Source organism: Sciurus vulgaris, assembly GCF_902686455.1.
Source record: "Sciurus vulgaris genome assembly, chromosome: 1".
In the NCBI taxonomy this organism is placed as follows: domain Eukaryota; kingdom Metazoa; phylum Chordata; class Mammalia; order Rodentia; family Sciuridae; genus Sciurus; species Sciurus vulgaris.
In genome coordinates this window covers 186974209-186993807 of record NC_136461.1, presented here as the reverse complement: position 1 = coordinate 186993807, position 19599 = coordinate 186974209, and the positions used below count along the sequence as shown (strand labels likewise).

Genomic DNA, 19599 nt, shown 5'->3' with positions numbered 1-19599 from the left:
TTCCATTCTGTTTGAGTGGTTGATCTTTATTTTTGTGACAAATAAAGATTATGGTAAAGCCTGTGAATTTGAATGAAAAGATCAATGCCTTAAATTTTAATTTAGGAGAAAATTGATAATTAGTAAGGCTCCTATGAATAAAATAATGTAAGATTAACATTACTTCTCTTCTTTAGAAGAAAACAATACAAGAAACTATATTTTGTTACTGAAATTTATATTTTAAAGAACTCCATAAGGAAATATATTTTATAAAGAAAATATATTTTATTTCAGAATAAGATGGAATTAAGGGTTCAACTCAATAGTGCTTTGTGTAGTGGTTTTTTTCTGAAGGATTCATAATCAGAAGTAAGAGCCAGTACTACTATGATACTCAATGAGTCATACAAGTTTCAACGTCATGGAAATAGTAAAAGTTACAGCTTTCAATGAGCATTTGTTGGCTTTAGCTTTAGTATAAACCTCTGTTTAAAGCTCCAGGAAATGTGTATTTATTAAAATGATTTTTAAGTTTCATTTCAGCTATAGAATACACATGGGATAGAAGTCAAAATCTATTACTCAGATTGTTAAGAAATATTATATTCATAAATATTTTATACTTTTTTTAGCAAATATTAAAAATATATTCATTTTGATTAATCATAATGTTAGTGATATGTATTTGGTACATATTACTTTATTAAATTTCAAAAGAATAATCCTTGATCCAAATTTTTTTTTTTTCAGTACCAGGGATAGAACCCAGAGTGCTTAACCACTGAACCACATCCCCAGGCCTTTTTATTTTTTTCATTTAGAGACAGAGTCTTGCTGGGTTGCTTAGGACCTTGCTAAGTTCCTGAGGCTGGCTTTGAACTCCCAATCCTCCTGCCTCAGCCTCCCAAGCTTCTGGGATTACAGGCATGCACCACAGTGCTTGGCTTCCTTGATCTAAATTTAATGAAGTTTTTATATACTATCACTTTAGATTTATATGAATAGAAATTATTTTTACAAAGCATTCAAAATGATAAACAGATCCACTAATACTATCATCACAAGTACCAACCTCTTTGTTAATTTAAGGGGATGGCTCCTATAAATTTTGTAATGAATATGTTCTCAGTGAGTTGGGAATTGCATATTTGCTATTTCTAATATGTGGTGACATGACTGTTGCTATGGTCTAAATGCTGATGTTTCCCTATAATCCATGCATGAAAACCTAACCTCCAACAAAATAGCATAAGAAGTGGAGCCTTTATGAGCTGATTAAATAATGGAAAGTTTCTACCCTCAAGAATGTGATTAGTGCCCAGATTAAAAAGTCAAAGGAAGCTTCCATGTGCTTCTGATCCTCCTTTGCATCCTGTGAGGATGCAGTGACCAAAGTGCCATCTTTGAAGCAAAGAAGCTTCATGAGACATGTTAGTGACATGACCCTGGACTCCCCAGTCTCCAGAACTGCAAGAACTACATTTTTATTGTTTATAAATTGCACAGTGAGTTATTTTCGGTAGGGCAGCCTGAATGGGCTGCCATGGTATTATGTTTGGGTCTTGATTTTCCCACCAACGTTTCATGTATTTTAAACCTGGTTCCCAATGCAACAAGGTTCAGAGAAAGGGCACTTGGAAATGACTGAATTGTGAGGACTGTAACCTTACCAGTAGATAAATACTTTTTATGGTTTCATAATCTGAATGGTCTACTGGGTGGAAAATGTAGGCAGGTGGGGTGTGGCAGAAATAATTAGGTCACGGCAGACATGTCCCTGGGGAATATATATTGTTTCTGGTTTCTTTACTTCCTCCTTGGGCTTCTGCTCCCTTCTGCTTCCTGCTGCCAGGAGGTAAGTAGCCTTCCTCCGACATGTCCTTCTGTGATGGTATTTTTGCCTTAAAGCAAGACTGCCAGGACCATGAATTGAACCTCTGAAACTGTGAGCCAAAGTAAACTTTTTTCCTGAAAGTTGTTCTTTTCAGGTATTTTGGTCACAGTGATGAAAAGCTAACACACATGGCTACTAATAAAATGTACTTATAGGTTTGCCATTATATGAATCAATACATTTAAACCAAAAGAAAGGAAATTAGAACAGTATTATAGAAACTGTAGCTATATATACATTTCTTTGAAAAGTTTATCCAGAATATTATATAATTTGGATAAGCAGTCTACATCTTTGGCTTAAATTTAAAAAAACCTATTAGCCATAAATCTCTCCTTCATCCTTCAATGCACATTTGCTGTTGCCTAGCTGATACTAGGCACTTTTTTTGGTGCTAAAATCTTTCCAACTTAGACAGTAAATTCAACATAATATTTGAGTCCTATGCAGTTAAAAAAAAATTGAAAATAGGATTTAAATTTTCTTCATATTTTTCCAAAAATAAATTATAAATGGTAAAAGAACTAAAAGCATAATACAAAAAAGCATTTCAAATATTTCTTATTTGCTATCCTCCATCATACAGCTCCCCTTCACATCACAGCCTGCATACTAGATCCACAAGCTCTACAGTGTCTTAGCTGTAGTCTTGTTCTGTCCAGACCTTACCATTATCCAGTCTTGAAATTGAGTCATTCAAGAAAATTGTATTTTACTATGCAACCAGGAACAGAATCCAGTGGCCCAGAGAGGAATTCTAGATATCTGTGAATTCCTGGAATTATAAAAATATCTACTTATCTTTTTCCCTCTAATATTGGGGATTCAATCCAGGGCTACTTTACCACTGAGATACACCCCTGGACCTTTTTAAATTTTTATTTTGATACAGGGTTTTATCTAGTTGTTAAGGCTGGCCTTGAACTTTTGATCCTCCTTCCTCAGCCTCCCAAGTTGCTAGGATTTCAGGTATACGCCACCTTCTTAAGATTCACTCTATAGAACTAGAATAATTGGTAATGTTCCAAGAGCAAGTCTGATCATTGCTCATTACTCATTCTATACTTGAGTTCTGTTCTTTCCCTCTTAATCCAGGTTTTTCCCTTAAACCCCAGACTCTAAATTTTTACTCTCATATTTGTCTAACCAGCTTTCACCTTCTCCATGAATCTTTACTCCAAGAACATATTCTAACAAGATATATTCTCTTAATTTATATGTGCTCAGAACCTTTTATGAAGCTATCCTACAGAAAACAGAATTTAATATATATTTACAAATCATCTCAATTAATATTGTTCAATAAGCATCAGTACAATCTCCACAGATGAAATCTATTTCTCAAAATCAGGGTTTATAACTTAACTCTTCTAACAGTCTAGTATAATATCTATGAGTAATACTGAATTGTTTAATAAGCATTAATTGATCAATTAAACATTTGAGAAACTAGATTACTCCAAATATGCTTTGTCAGAATTACATTTTGCATCTTATAAACTTTAATTTGTATATTTTGAACATTACAAAAAAGTTTTATTTTAATAAACATGAAAATATTAAGCAGGTTTACATAGTTAATCATTCAATATTAAATTCAAGATATTCTGGCTTTTGCTTGATTCGCCTATTTAAAGCTGCTTGGAAAAAGGGCAAAGCATCAATTAGCAGAGGGCTGCACAGCTTGTAAAATATTTTTAAAAAGCTGCTGGGAGCTCCAGCCTCCATAAAGAAAACCAATTCAATGTTAATGAAGCCATTCTTAAGAAAGGCCTAGGGAATGTAACAGAGAAAAAAGCACAGGGATAAAAAAGAGGCATATGACTTGCCAAATTAGTAACTTAATCACTTGGGTAGGCAACTAATCTCTCATTGGACCAGAAATACCATGGAGTGGGACAAAGCACATGCAAAAATAGCTTTCTACAATCTCTTCATTCTCCTTAGAAGAAAAGACAACCAAAGTAAAGAGCCTAGTAAGAATTCACCTAAGAAACTTTATCGCTGGATATGCTGCATTTAATAGAAAATGCTGTCTCTAAAGGCTCTCTGGGCCATATCATTAGGGACATATCTAAGTCAGGCCGTAGTGTCCAAAGAAAACAGCTCAGGCAAATACCCAGACCTTTAAGTGAACATTCAGATGGCTCAGAACTACTCCATGGATCTGAATCTAAAGAGATTATAACTTGTTACTTTAAAAAAGCCAGAGGTCATTTTGATAGGTTTGTTTTAATGTTAAATATGATTTTGGAGAGAATGTAGTGCCAAAGTCTTAAGAAAAATGGAGGAAAGAGACTAAAATAATAAGATTAGCAATAATTATCTCAGTTTTAGCAACATGATTTGAGTCATTGATAAGGGCTTGTGCTTAATAGTCTACTGTCTTGCATTTAAAAGATAGCTTGTTAACTGTCTGCTTTCTCAAGTCAATAGTGTTCTCCTCGTGCTCCTTAGAGCACTGTGGGACACCTAAGGTAGTAGCAAGAGGCCAGGAGGATACCCAGCTCCCAACCTAACCTACCCCATTCAACAAGAATATCTGTATTAGTTTTACCTATCAGGCTTTTAGCTACTTTACTTGAAGAGAAGGGTTTGAAACTTAAAGATGTTCAAAATTTAGCTAGTGTATATAATTACCAATATTGCTGATAACTAAGATTTACTGAGCGAACACTATTTATTAGGCCAACAGTTAAGTGTTTTGTAAGCATTATATCTTTAATCTTATTAATTTATTCTTAATTAGAATCTAAATATCAATGCCTTCATTTAATAAATCAGGACACTGAAATATAAAAAGATTAAAAGGGTTGGTCAAGGTCATAAGGCTAGTGAGTGACGTAGTTAGGCTATTATGAAATATTATTTATTTTGCATATAAAAATGTAAAACTAGATGTCTTGGTCAGTTTAGACTGCTATATTAAAATACCATAAACTGAGTGACTTAAACACCATGTTCTGAAGGTTAGGAAGATTAGGATCAAGGTTCTAGAATACCCAGTGATTGGTGAGGGTTACTTTTTGGTGTGCTAATACCCAAATCCTCACTGTATCATCATCCAGAGGAAAACAGGGAAAAAAGAGCTCACTTGTGTCCCTTCCTTGAAGCACACTTCAGAGTGTGTGCATCATTCAGGCAAAGGCTTCATGACCTAAATACCTTCCAAAAGCGTTGCCATCAAATATTATCAAATTAGGGATTAGATTTCAACATATGAATTAGGCAGGGAGGTCACACATATTCAGTCCATTAGTACAGCTAAGTTTTTTTGGGTTAATGTACACTCTCCAAGCAACATGTTTTTGCTCATGGTTGTTCATGAAGTTTGCTCTTTGGCATTTCCACTAACTTCCCCCTTTACCTTTCTTATCACCTTCCACTGAGATTATTTAGCACTTGGTGACATTTTGTCCATTTTGGGCATATCACTAATTACAATGAATAAATCTCAGTTGTAACTATGAACTATGTGATAGAATTACCCAATAATACAAAGCTAAAATGCACAGTGTCTGCCTAGGAACATTGAATTTGTGTTCCATGTTTGAAGCCATCGATTTGCTTTAATTTTTTCTTTATGAATTATACCTATAAAAAGGCTCTTAACCTTTTTTATTTGTGAATGGTAGTCCCACCTCCTTGAAATATTTCTGTCCCCCAAACCTATATGTACCTCTTATAATAAAAGATGGCATATTTTGTACATTTTAAATCATACCATTCTAAATACACTTTCCAAGTTTTGAAGATCTATATGCTTGCTGTTTCTCTGCATGGGTTAAAAAGGGACAATAACATAAAACTGATGACAAATAGCATCCTAGTGACTGAGTCTGATGGCATCTTGTTTGTTGTCCCTAAGACAGTCAACATTTCTAACATTTTGACATTTTTACTGACATATAATAATTATGCATAATAATGGAATTTATCATGCCATATTCAGACATGCTCATAGCATAATTAAAACGTCCTGTCATGGATTCCATGACTTTTAAATATTTTAGGAGTTATTCTTCCAAATAATTTTATTGAAATTTCTCATTTTTTTCCATTGGTTAATTTCTCATCTACCACTTCCTAATAGCATGTTGTTCTCTACTCTTCCTTGGTCTTTTATTCTCTTTCTTCACTCTGTAATATAAACTCCTAGGAAATCTTATTCATTACCAGGCCTTAATTTAAGCACCTATGTGTTTTTGACTCTCATTTTTCCTCCTATTGGGACTCCCTATGCTGCAACCACACTGGTCTCCTTTCCACCCATGGAACTTTCTTGGATCTGTTCTGCCCTAGGGCCTTTCTAGTAGCTGTCTATAGTAGTGTCCTAATGCTGTATAACATTACCGCACAGAACAACTTACAACATCCCTGTGTAAGCTCGTGATTCTACAGGTAAGAGGTTTTACTCAGTAGATTAGTCCCTCTACTGACATAAGGTATAACGTAAGGTTAAAATGAGGGCATTGGTGTGATGAATTTGTTCAGAGACTTTAATAAGAACCTACATCCAAGTTCATTTGAAGGGTTGGTAGAATATGGTTCCTTTGACTCTACCTCTGAGGTCCCAGATTCCCTCACTCTGAGCCAGTCTGGACTCCTAGAGGCTGTTGCCATCCCTTGCCACTTGAGTCCATCCGCCTTCGAATCCAATATAGTACATTTGGTCTTGCTCTTGCTTAATCTCTTGATTTTTTTTAAGTTGGACTCAGATTTAGAAGCTCAGGTACTAGGCTAGTTATACCTGCATAGTCTGCATTTCTTAAAACTACTGTGGCATATAATACACCTGATCGCAATAATAAAATTCATTGTATTCATATTCCCAGAGTTATTCAGGGCACGTGCAAAAAGGACATGGGTCCTGAGGATCATCTCTTAAAGTTTTCCCTACCAACTGTTTTATCTTTTATCAGTTTCCCTCAGTTTGTGATGGAATCTATTCAAGTTATCTCCTTAGACTTTATTGACCATGAAAACATTTATAAATGCCTTTTGCTCCATCTTTCTTCTTGCCTATTCTTTAAGAAACTATTACTTTATTGGAGCCTAGAATTTTAATTACTTCAGATTTTCTCATGTATTTTTTAATTTGTATATTTATCAATTTCAGTACACTAAAATCAGAACCTCAATGAAGCTTTATCCCTAGGATATAGAAGGGTGGTAAACATTAAATAAAGCCTTACTGACCAAATATGCAATTCCTCAATTTAATATTTACTAGAATACTCAGAATTCTCTTCTGAGTTTACAAGGAAATATTTTTCAGTAGCTTTCTGCACATATCTATTTTATCTGTTCATCATCAACCTCATATCTATTCTGTCAAAATCAAGTCATTGTATATAGCTGAAATAACTATCTCTATTACTATATAACCTTCTTTAGTTAATGGAATGAGATTCCTTTCTGATATACACTCAAAAGAATTGAAAAGAAAACAGAACTATCTATAGTCAATTAAAAATATACTTAATATAACAAAAAGATTCACATTCCATACATGCTGAATTTTCTATTTTTCCCTAATTTTTAAATACTATCAAATATAAGCCACCAGATACTGCCTTTTATAGTTCCAAAATGTTACATGTGACATTCACTCAAAGCAGAAATTCTGTGGGAAACCTGAAGACAGTCCACATATATGATTACTGTTAAAAAAAAAAAGTCTTAAGTTCCATATAAGGAGAAGGAGTTAGTGATTTCATAAATATTGTCTAACTCTAGAATTCTAGCAAAATAACAGCTTCCAGATTGGGTGCTTATGAGAAGAAACTATGAAAGAAGCATATATTGAAAATAAGAAGGGGAAATTGAAAGTCAAATGACAAAACATAAATGTTTTCAAATATTCATAATATAGCAGCAAACTTTTAAAATTAAAATTAATTTCTACACAATAAAACCTAGAATTGAATACAGATCGACATTTATATAGAGATTTATATTTATATTGTGTGGATCTTTGAGGCAAAAGGCCTTTAAAAAGTATATAGTTAACCTTTTAAACTTTCACTCACATTTTTAATTCTAAACTTATGTTAAAACTAGAAAAGTTAAATTATCTGTTTAAATGGATAGTAAAGTCAGTTCTAAAAGCTATTAATTATTAGACTCCTACTGAAGGCTTCATTTCGCACTTTTTTTCTATTTATCTTCATTTAACTTTTTTTACACTTCAGCTCGTATTAGTTTGAACATCACTTTTTCTGAGGATACTTTATAATTCTGTATTTTTGTGACTATCCACCACTTCTAGAGGATATAAGTAAAATATTTCAAATGTAAAAAGTAGAGCACAATGGCCTACACCTGAGCACATGATTCAGCTTTGGGGTTTCAACTTAAGATCGATTTATATCTGATTGTTTTTTCTGCCTAACATGAAAAGTAAATTTCTATTTCTAATCTTTGTACATGGTCACACATCAATGATTACCTCTTCATCCCAGGGTAAAAGTAGACATTTTCTTCTCTGTTGAAAGCATAATAACAATAGTTAATATCTTAACCTTAGAATCTCAGAAATGTTTTTTTATTTTGTTGTCAGGTTACATCTTCCTCTTTTGTGCCCACATTTCTGTTTATTTTAAAGAAAGTTCTGTTCACAAATTACATGGGTCACATCACAAAAGTAATTCTTATACAGAACCATATACTATGTATCTGATAACAATTTAAATAACTAGCTTATTGTAAACTATTCTCCCAAGGTTTTTATGACTTTTCTAAATCCTTTTGAAAACAAATTTATTAAACATAATCAAAACCCAGAATGGTGAACAAATTACCCTAAATTTATACACATAAGTGGAAAGTTGGTAAATTTTCTCTTGTTGGTTTCTCTAATACAGCTGAAAACTAAGAGGCACTAATTCATATATCTTGCTATTAAAGTGCAAAGTAGTAAGATTTAGAGATGAAATTTTTTAGCAATGACTACAGACAATTTGACTTTTAAAAAAACTCCTCTACAGTATCATTTGAGTAGGAAAATTAAAGACCCTCATTTCTAAGAAACTGACCCTGAAAAGCTATCCAGTGAGAGATAGGTTCTCTAATTTGAGTTTCAGAATTGTGTCTCAAAAATAGGGTAAAAGAAGCTATCCTAAGTCCTGTTTGGCATAATTTTTGAAATTCTAACCATGGTAATCAGGCAAGAAAAGGAAATTAAAGGTATAGAAATAGGAAAATAAGAACTTAAATTATCTGCTTGCTGGTGACATCATCCTTTGTCAAAAAGTACCATAAAACACTACCAGAAGACATCTAGGCCCAATAAATGAATTCAACAAAGTAGCAAGATAGAAGATCAACATTCATAGATCAATTGCTTTTCTATATTCCAATAATGAATTGATTCAGTAGAAAGAAAGAAATCAGAAAACTATTCCATGCACAATAAACAATCAACCTACCAGTCAAACAAAGAAAAAACCTTGGGAATAAATCTAACCTAGGAGGTGAAAGAACTCTATGATAAGAACACTAAAGAAAGAAATCGAAGAGATTTGAAGTGGAAAGACCTCTTATATTCTTGGGTAGGAAGAATTAAGATCGACATAATAGCTAAACTACATTAGCATTGTACAAATTCAATGCAATCCCCATCAAAATACCCATGAGGTTCTTCACAGAACTAGAAAAAACACTCTTAAAATTTTTAGGAAGGATCAGAGACCCAGAATGGCCAAAGCAATCTTGAACGAGAAGAGCAATACTGAAGGTACCACAATATTGAACCTCAAATTTTCCTACAGAGCTACAGTAACAAAAGCAGCATGATATAAGAATCAAAGAGCAATAATGACCAATTAAATAGAAGACACATAGACAAATGCACATAGATAAACTCATATTTAACAAAGATGCTAAAATCATACTTTGGAGAAAAGATAGCCTTTTTAACATACAGTGCTGGGAAAGCTGGATATTCATATATAGAAGAATGAAACTGGATCCCCTAATTTCACTGTGCAAAAAACACAACTAAGTGTATCAAAGACCTAGATCAGAAACTTTGCAACTGCTGTTAAAAAACATAGGACCAATATTCCATCATATTGGTGAAGGCAACACTTCCTGAACCAGACCTCAAAGCAAGTGCAAGAAATAAAACCAATAATCAATAAGTGGGATAGCATCAAATTAAAAAGCTTCTGTACAGCTTACAAGCATAAAGAGAAAGCCTACAGAATGAGAGAAAATCGGGCTGGGGATATAGCTCAGTTGGTAGAGTGCTTGCAAGGCAAGCACAAGGTCCTGCGTTTAATCCCCAGCACTGCCAAAAAAAAAAAAAAAACAGAATGAGAGAAAATCTTTGCCAGCTGCTCCTCTGATGGGAACTAACATCCAGAATATATAATAAACAAATGAATAAACATAACACTAAACAAATAAATAGTTATATAATAAATGAGAAAACGAACTTAAACAGAAACTCCTTAAAGGAAGAAACTGAACCAGGTGAGGTGATGCATTTCTATAATCCCAGTGCTCAGGAGGCTGAGGCAGGAGGATCACCAGTTCAAAGCCATATCAGCAAAAGTGAGGCACTACGCAACTCAGTGAGACCCTGTCTCTAAAAAAATACAAAATTGGGCTGGGGATGTCACTCAGTGGTCAAGTGCCCCTGAGTTCAATCCCTGGCACTCCCCAAAAGAAGGAAATACAAATTGCCAACAAATACTTGAAAAAATGTTTAACACACCTTGCCATCAGGGAAATGAAAACCAAAACTACAGAGATTTCATCTCACTCGAGTTAGAATGGCAATTATCAAGAGTGCAAATAATAGCAAGTGCAGTAAAACCAAGAATCAATAATATATATCAATAATAATTCATATATATATAAATTGCATATATATATGAATTTTACTTAGTTTTAAAGAAGAATGAAATGATGGCATCTTCTGATAAATAATAGAACTGGAGAACATAAAGCTAAGTGAAATAAGTCATACTCAGAAACTCAAGTGTTGACTGTTTTCTCTCTTATGCTCAAACTAGACCAAAGTTTGAAAAGGGGGGATGGTGAATCCCATGAAAATAAAAGGGAACTCAGTGGAGCAGAGGAAGTGGACTGAGTGGGAGGGAGGAGGGGTGCCAAAAATAGTAAACCACACAGTGAAACTGATCAATTTATACTCTGTATATATGGATGTAACATAATGAATTTCACTGTTATGTATATCTATAAAGCAACAATTAAAAAACTAAAAATAAATAAAAAAATAAATAAAAGACAAGTAGAAGAAGGGCAAAAGGGAGAGGAAGGAGGAGTGGAAGTTCTAGGGACCGAGGTTGAGCCAATTATATTCCATGCATATATGATTATGCCAGAGTGAACCCCAATATGATGTATGACTATAATGCACCACTTACATCATATAAAAGAGAATTGTGTCTCTTACCATCTCCTATTGATTTGATCAACTCCTAGAGTATGATTATCATGTCACATCTATGATTCTGAGCAAATGAATGACAGGAGAGCCACATGAAGATCTAGACTCATGTTATCCCACCTGCTAAGGATGGGGTATCATGGAGATGTCTCCAGCCAAGAGACAGTATATGTGCACTGAGTGTCAGGGGTATTCAGTTTGTATTATTTGGTGATGAGGTCAAAATATCTGGTCAAAAGTCAAAAGTATATAAGCACCAAACAATTCTACTGAAGGATGCTTTGGGAGGACCCATTTCCACCATTAAGGAAGGTTTGGAAGCACATTAAAAGCTTATAAGAAAGTTCTGAAAAATGTTTTATTTTCCCATATTTTCATTTGTGCATTCTAGATGTCCATAATTTTGCGATTTGTCATATATTCTTACATGCACGCAATAACAATATAATTTGGCCAATATCATTCCCAGTTATTTCCCCTTCCCTGCCCTTGAAAATGAATATTACATTTGAGTCTGTATGAAGTTATGCAGTGAGAATAAGTCGAACACAGACCTATGTTAAAATTCTAGTATTCACATTATTATGTGTGTAATCTCTGCTATTACTTTTTATATGAAAAAATGGTAAAAATGAGAATAACAGTAATTACATTGGATATGCAAAATAAAAACAACTTGGACTTAGGTAAGGAGTGATTTTATTTCAAAGTTTATTTTAAGGAGAAGAATGGTCTAGCCACAAAGATCTCCAGTCTTCTCAAAATTAAACAGAAAATGTCCTTTTTATTTGGAGAGGTAAGGAAGGTTAGTAGAAATTACTGGGGAAGGGGAAAAGTCTTGGGGATGAGCAGAAAGCATGAGTGAGGTGTCTTAATAGGAAATATTTTTCTGAGTGGTAAAGGATTCTTGGAATGAGCTATTAAGGGGGTTTATGCATATTAGTACTTAAACTTCAGGGCAAGTCAAAGTTCAAGATTATATGAACAGAAGTCTGACTACCAAAGACTAGTCAAGACAAGCTCTAGGGTAAATAATGGACTATTGAAGCATTTATGCCAGATAGTTAGATAGCCTAAGTGAGATATTTTACAGCATAACTTGCTTTGCTATTGTTATTACAAACTTTTGAAAGGGAGGGAATGTTCTATTAACACAACTAAAAAATTAATAATTGGATTATGAGATTGCCATTTTTTATTATCTAAGTTTGTTCTAGTGTTGGTATCCACAGAATTCAGTTTCCCATTATTCTTATAGCATGACAGTGATTGAGTTGAGTTGACTATAGTATAATCAAAAGGAAAAAGATTTCAAAATTTTTTAAGTACTTGATTTATCTGCAGCGCAGACCCTACTTAAGAATGAATTCTATAAGTCTTTTGGAAGCTGAGCTTCTAAGTCCATAAAATTTGCTTCCTTCTTAGAGCAATAAATGAGAAATGATATTAAATGCATCCTTCTCAAAACATCATATTTTTCTCAACTTTTAGGTATAAAATATCTTCATATTTAAAATAAAGTGATAACAACAACTTACTAATTTGGAGAAAAATTGACCTTTCCCTTCCTGAAAAAATGTGAGCTGTCTATATGTCGATTCCATACCCCCTGATATCTTAAAGAGATAGCAATTATTGTCTCCTAACCACAACATCCTCTGACTACTGTGTTCACATAATGACAGCCTGCTAAATGAAATATTATAGATGTGAGAGGATATCATTTTTTTTTAAATTCAAAGAACAACACTGTAAACATAAAATACCTGCGCCAGATATATACAGGAAGTATAGCCTCCCCAAAATAAACCCATTTGACAAATTTTAGAGTTGGAAAATATTGGTTCATAGGCAAAATACAATTCTAGCGCAACATGCAAGTAATATGGCAAACCCAATATATTTACAAATGAGTGTCCTTAAAATGAGTGTTATTATTTCAGCACTAATCACTCTGTTCAAAATATATATGGCGCAACTTTACAAAGTTGCCCCTGAAAACTGGTTTATGAACTTTGTTGCTACATAAAGGTCCTATTGTGTAAGTAGCCACTTATTAGAAGGCATAGAATATTTTGGAATTTATGAGTTACTAAGATATTGGAGTTTATTTCACCTGTTCTTGGAAAGTTTCATGGATTCCCTGTTTATTAAATATAAATCCAATTTTTAGAGCTCAGAACTATTCTGGAGTTGATAATTTTCTACAGGAAAAGCTGAGGAGAAAACATTATTTCACAAAATCACCAGGAAAACACCAAGAGGAGAGAGAAGGCAAAAAGATACATCAAACAGGATTCTACTAATAGGAAAAGAAATCATTAAAGTAGATAATTTGTGGAAAACAATTTGCTATGAGTCAAGCAAAGGCAAAGATTCCCTAGGGATTTTGATAAAGACTCTATTGCTTAAAAATCTAATTTTAGGCAATTACAAATTGATACTACAAACACCATCTCTTAATAGTGAAGTAATTTGTTCCTCAAAAATTTCAAAAATTCTCTGATGAATTTAGTAAGCCCTAAAAGAGCAAAAGCACAAGTAGAGTGAATGTAAGATATTAAATGTAGGATTCTTTTATAAAAGTGTAAAATAATAATAGATTCCAAAACTGAGTATTGTTATATTTGTGAATTTATATTAAAAGGTTCAGATTTCAAGATATTTAGTGGGATGCAACTGAGTCAAACTAAGTCATTTTACACATTTTTCCAACATCGAAGATTAGTTAACCAAAATATCTGACATATTTTATCATCTTTAATTTTTTCACAAGCTTTGAATTTTCAAAAATATTAGTAAGTGAAATATAGGATACACAAATTAAAACTATCAACTATTTAAATTTTTGATATTGAAAACATGAAAAACAAGCATTTCCTTCTGTTGATTGCAACAATCATTCCAATGATTTTCTCCTAAAATTTTTTTTTGTTATTCTAAACAATTTTAAATTAGTGTTTTTGTCAAAATTACTAGACCTGAGAGGAGCAAGGATAACCCAGTGCTGAAGAGTTCGGTGCCTAGTATCAAACACCCCTGGGTTCTAGGAGTTCTATCAGAGTATACATTCCTAATGGTCATCAATACCTAGATTTTGTTCCATGAATACAAAAGACTACACTTTCTAGGGCTCTTAGGTTATTTGAGATGATATGTCACTTAAAGGGCACAATGTAGGAAAGAAAATAAAAGTCATCAGTGCTGTCTTTCTCTTAAGGGGTGAATACTGAAGCCATGTGTTTAAAAGGTAGATCCTCTGTCAGCCTGAATCTGAAAGACTGCGGGGATCAGAATTTCCTGAAAAGATACATGAGACCTGTCGCATAACTGAGAAGCAAATCCTTTCTTGTTTTATTGCAGTGATACTTGGGGACCATTTGTTAGCATAAGCTTGGGATATACTTCTCAACATAGAAATCTGTAATGCAAATATGATATATTTGCTAACAAAGTCAAAAATAGGTGACATTGGCAAAGTACTCTGGCTAAGTATTTTTACAAAGTCTAAGCTTTCTCATAGATAAAACAATGCTTAAAAACTTATGTATCTCTTGCAATCCAAGATGGCGGACTAGAGGGTGACTGAATCTCCAGTTGCTCCAGACCCCAGGATTCAAGAAGGGGAGGCATTGAGAGTCTCGGACTAAAACAGAGCCATGGGGTGAGTCTCCCCCACCCGGTGAAGCGCTGCCCGGGTGGCAGGCCCAGATTAGGGTGGCTTATTAGAGTAGTGCAGAGCAGCTAGAGTCTTCCCCAGGCAGCTCTGTGCACTCCGGAGGTTGACTCCTCCCACAGGGCCAGATTTTCCAGCATCTTGGAGCAGGCCCCCCAGTGAGAGCCTTTCTGCACAGAACCAAACTTCAAGTCCCTGAAACAGGGCAGCGAGTTCCTGCCCATGGGTTGCTTCAGGGACAAGGACAGTGCAGCCAGGGACTTCCCCAAGCAGCCCACAGCCTGGCCTCCTCCGGTGGGAAGCGCCTTTCCAGGCTAGCTTCTCGGAGCAGACCCCCAAGTGAGAGCCTTTCCACAAGAGCCAGTTCCAAGTCCTGGAGCCAGTAGCAAGCTAGGGGCAGCTTTCCTTGGAAGCACTGCATTATCAAGTTACTCCAAGACTTCAGACTACTGAAGGTAGGAAGGTAAGACACCGGAAATCTACAGGGACACTAAAAGCCAATAGAAGAATTCTGCAATATCACAAAGTCCCACTGACATCTGACCAATATGAGAAAACAAGGGAAGAAAATGTCCCAAACAAACCGAGATACTATATCAATAAAACCCAATGAGAGCACAGCAGAAGAAATGTCAGAAAGGGAGTTCAGAATGTACATAATTAAAACAATCAGGGAAGTAAATGAAGAGATGAAAGAGCAAATGCAGGCATTAAATGATCGCACCAATCAACAGTTAAAGGAGCAAATACGGGAAGCAAGAGATCATTTCAATAAAGAGTTAGAGATATTGAAAAAAAACAAACAGAAATCCTTGAAATGAAGGAAACAATAAATCAAGTTAAAAACTCCATAGAAAGCATAACCAATAGGATAGAACACCTAGAAGACAGAACCTCAGATATTGAGGACAAAATATTTAATCTTGAAAACAAAGTTGACTAAACAGAAAAGATGGTAAGAAATCATGAACAGAATCTACAAGAATTATGGGATATCGTGAAAAGGCCAAATTTAAGAATTATTGGGATTGAGGAAGGCTTAGAGAAACAAACCAAAGGAATGAACAATCTATTCAATGAAATAATATCAGAAAATTTCCCAAATCTGAAGAATGAAATGGAAAACCAAGTACAAGAGGCTTATAGGACTCCAAATATACAAAATTACAACAGACCCACACCAAGGCACATTATTATGAAAATACCTAACATACAAAATAAAGACAGAATTTTAAAGGCTGCATGAGAAAAGAATCAAATTACATTCAGGGGGAAACCAATAAGAATATCAGCAGATTTTTCAATCCAGACCCTAAATTCTAGAAGGGCCTAGAACAATATTTACCAAGCCCTGAAAGAAAATGGATGCCAACCAAGAATCTTATACCCAGCAAAACTTACTTTCAGATTTGACAATGAAATAAGATCCTTCCATGATAAACAGAAGCTAAAGGAATTTACAAAAAGAAAGCCAGCATTGCACAACATTCTCAGAAAAATATTCCATGAGGAAGTGATGCAAATCAGCAAAGGGAGGAACTAGCCTAAAGGAATAGCCAAATAAAGGGGAAACCAAATCATGTCAAAAAACAAAAATGAGTCAAATGACTGGGAATACAAATCATATCACAATAATAACCCTGAATGTTAATGGCCTGAACTCATCAATCAAAAGACATAGACTGGCAGAATGGATTAAAAAGAAAAATTCAACAATTTGCTGCCTGCAAGAGACTCATCTCATAGAAAGAGATACCCATAGACTAAAGGTGAAAGGATGGGAAAAAACATACCATGAACACGAACACAGCAAAAAAGCTGGAGTATCCATCCTCATTTCAGATAATGTGGACTTCAAGCCAAAACTAGTCAGAAGGGATAAAGAAGGACATTACATACTGCTTCAGGGAAGCATAAATCAGCAAGACATAACAATCATAAATATCTATGCCCCGAACATTGGCTCATCCATGTACGTCAAACAAATTCTTCTCAATTCCAGAAATCAAATAGCACAAAACAATAATACTAGGCGATTTTAACACACCTCTCTCACCGCTGGATAGATCGTCCAAACAAAAATTGAATAAAGAAACCATAGATCTCAATAACACAATCAACAATTTAGACTTAACCAACTTATATAGAATATACCATCCAACAAAGAATGAATACACTTTCTTCTCAGCAGCAAATGGATCCTTCTCTAAAATAGACCATGTCTTATGCCACAAAGCTACTGTTAGCAAATACAAGAAGATAGAGATACAACCTTGTACTCCATCAGATCATAATGGATTGAAATTAGAAATAAATGACAGAATAAAAAACAGAAACTTCTCCAATACCTGGAGATTAAATAATACACTATTATATGATGAATGGAAAACAGAAGACATCAGGAGGGAAATTAAAAAATTCTTAGAAGTAAACGACAAAGACACATCATATCAAAATCTCTGGGAGACTATCAAAGCAGTATTTAGGAAGATTTATTTCATGGGGCGCATTCAACAAAAGAAGTAGAAATCAACAAATAAACGAGTTAACACTACAGTTCAAAGCCCTAGAAAAAGAAGAGCAGACCAACACCAAAGGTAGTAGAAGACAAGAAATAGTTAAAATCAGAGCCGAAATCAACAAAATTGAAACAAAAGAAACAATCGGAAAATATTAACAAAATAAACAGTTGGTTCTTTGAAAAAAGAAACAAAATTGATAAACCCTTAGTGACACTAACAAAGAGAAAGAGGGAGAAAACTCAAATTATTAAATTCGGAATGAACAAGGAAATATCACAACAGACACGAGTGAAATACGAAACATAATTAGAAGCTATTTTGAAAATATATACTCCAACAAAACAGAAAACCTCGAAGACATCAACAAGTTTCTAGAGACATATGAATTACCTAAACTGAAGGAGGAGGACATACACAACTTAAATAAATCAATTTTAAACAATGAAATAGAAGAGGTCATCAAAAGCCTACCAACAAAGAAAAGTCAGGGACCAGATGGGTTCTCAGCCGAGTTCTACAAAACCTTTAAAGAAGAGCTCATTCCAATACTTCTCAAAGTATTCCATGAAATAGAAGAGGAAGGAACCCTCCCAAACTCATTCTATGAAGCCAATATTACCCTGATACCCAAACCAGACAGCGACACATTGAGGAAAGAAAATTTCAGACCAATATCATTAATGAACATTGACGCAAAAATTCTCAACAAAATTTTAGCAAATCGCATACAAAAATATATTAAAAAGATAGTGCACCACGATCAAGTGGGTTTTATCCCAGGGATGCAAGGTTGGTTCAACATCTGGAAATCAATAAATGTCATTCACCATATCAACAGACTAAAAGTTAAGAATCACATGATTATTTCAATAGATGCAGAAAAAGGATTTAATGAAATACAGCACCCCTTCATGCTCAAAACACTAGAGAAAATTGGGATAGTGGGAACATTCCTTAACATTGTAAAGGCCATCTACGCTAAGCCCATGGCCAATATCATTCTAAATGGTGGAAAACTGAAAGCATTCCCCCTAAAAACTGGAACAAGGCAGGGATGCCTTCTTTCACCACTTCTATTCAATATCGTTCTTGAGACTCTAGCCAGAGCAGTTAGACAAACCAAAGAAATTAAAGGGATACGAATTGGAAAAGTGGAACTCAAACTATCACTGTTCGCTGATGACAGGATTATATATTTAGAGGAACCTGGAAATTCCACCAGAAAACTCTTAGAACTCATAAGTGAATTCAGTAAAGTAGCAGGTTACAAGATCAATGCTCATAAATCCAATGCATTCTTATACGTAAGTGATGAATCTTCACAAAGAGAAATTAGGAAAACTACCCCATTCACAATAGCATCAAAAAAAATAAAATACTTGGGAATCGATCTCACAAAAGAGGTGAAAGACCTCTACAATGAGAACTACAGAACACTAAAGAAAGAAATTAAAGAAAACCTTAGAAGATGGAAAGATCTCCCATGTTCTTGGATAGTCAGAATTAATATTGTCAACATGGCCATACTACCAAAAGTGCTATACAGATTCAATGCAATTCCAATTAAAATCCCAATGATGTACCTTACAGAAATAGAGCAAGCAATTATGAAATTCATCTGGAAGAAGAAAAAACCCAGAATAGCTAAAGCAATCCTCAGTAGAAAGAGCGAAGCAGGGGGTATCGCAATACCAGATCTTCAACTCTATTACAAATCAATAGTAACAAAAACGGCATGGTATTGGTATCAAAATAGACAGGTAGATCAATGGAACAGAATAGAGGACATGGACACAAACCCAAATAAATACAATTTTCTCATACTGGACAAAGGTGCCAAAAATATGCAATGGAGAAAAGATAGCCTCGTCAACAAATGGTGCTGGGAAAACTGGAAATCCATATGCAACAGAATGAAACTAAAATCCCATCTCTCATCCTGCACAAAACTCATCTCACAATGGATCAAGAACCTCGGAATCAGACCAGAGACCCTGCATCTTATAGAAGAAAAAGTAAGTCCAACCCTTCAACTTGTTGGCTTAGGATCAGACTTCCTTAACAGGACTCCCATAGCACAAGAAATAAAAGCTAGAATCAACCA

At 34.4% G+C, this 19599-nt stretch overlaps 1 long non-coding RNA gene across 1 annotated transcript in view; it reads right to left on the bottom strand.

Annotated features, from left to right (window-relative positions):
• Positions 1 to 19599, bottom strand: part of LOC306657765 — a 197803-nt gene that overhangs the window by 50871 nt on the left and 127333 nt on the right. Inside the window, exon 2 of the long non-coding RNA XR_013762869.1 lies at positions 12836 to 12913. This is a non-coding gene — a long non-coding RNA (uncharacterized lncRNA). The remainder of the gene's footprint in view (positions 1 to 12835; positions 12914 to 19599) is intronic.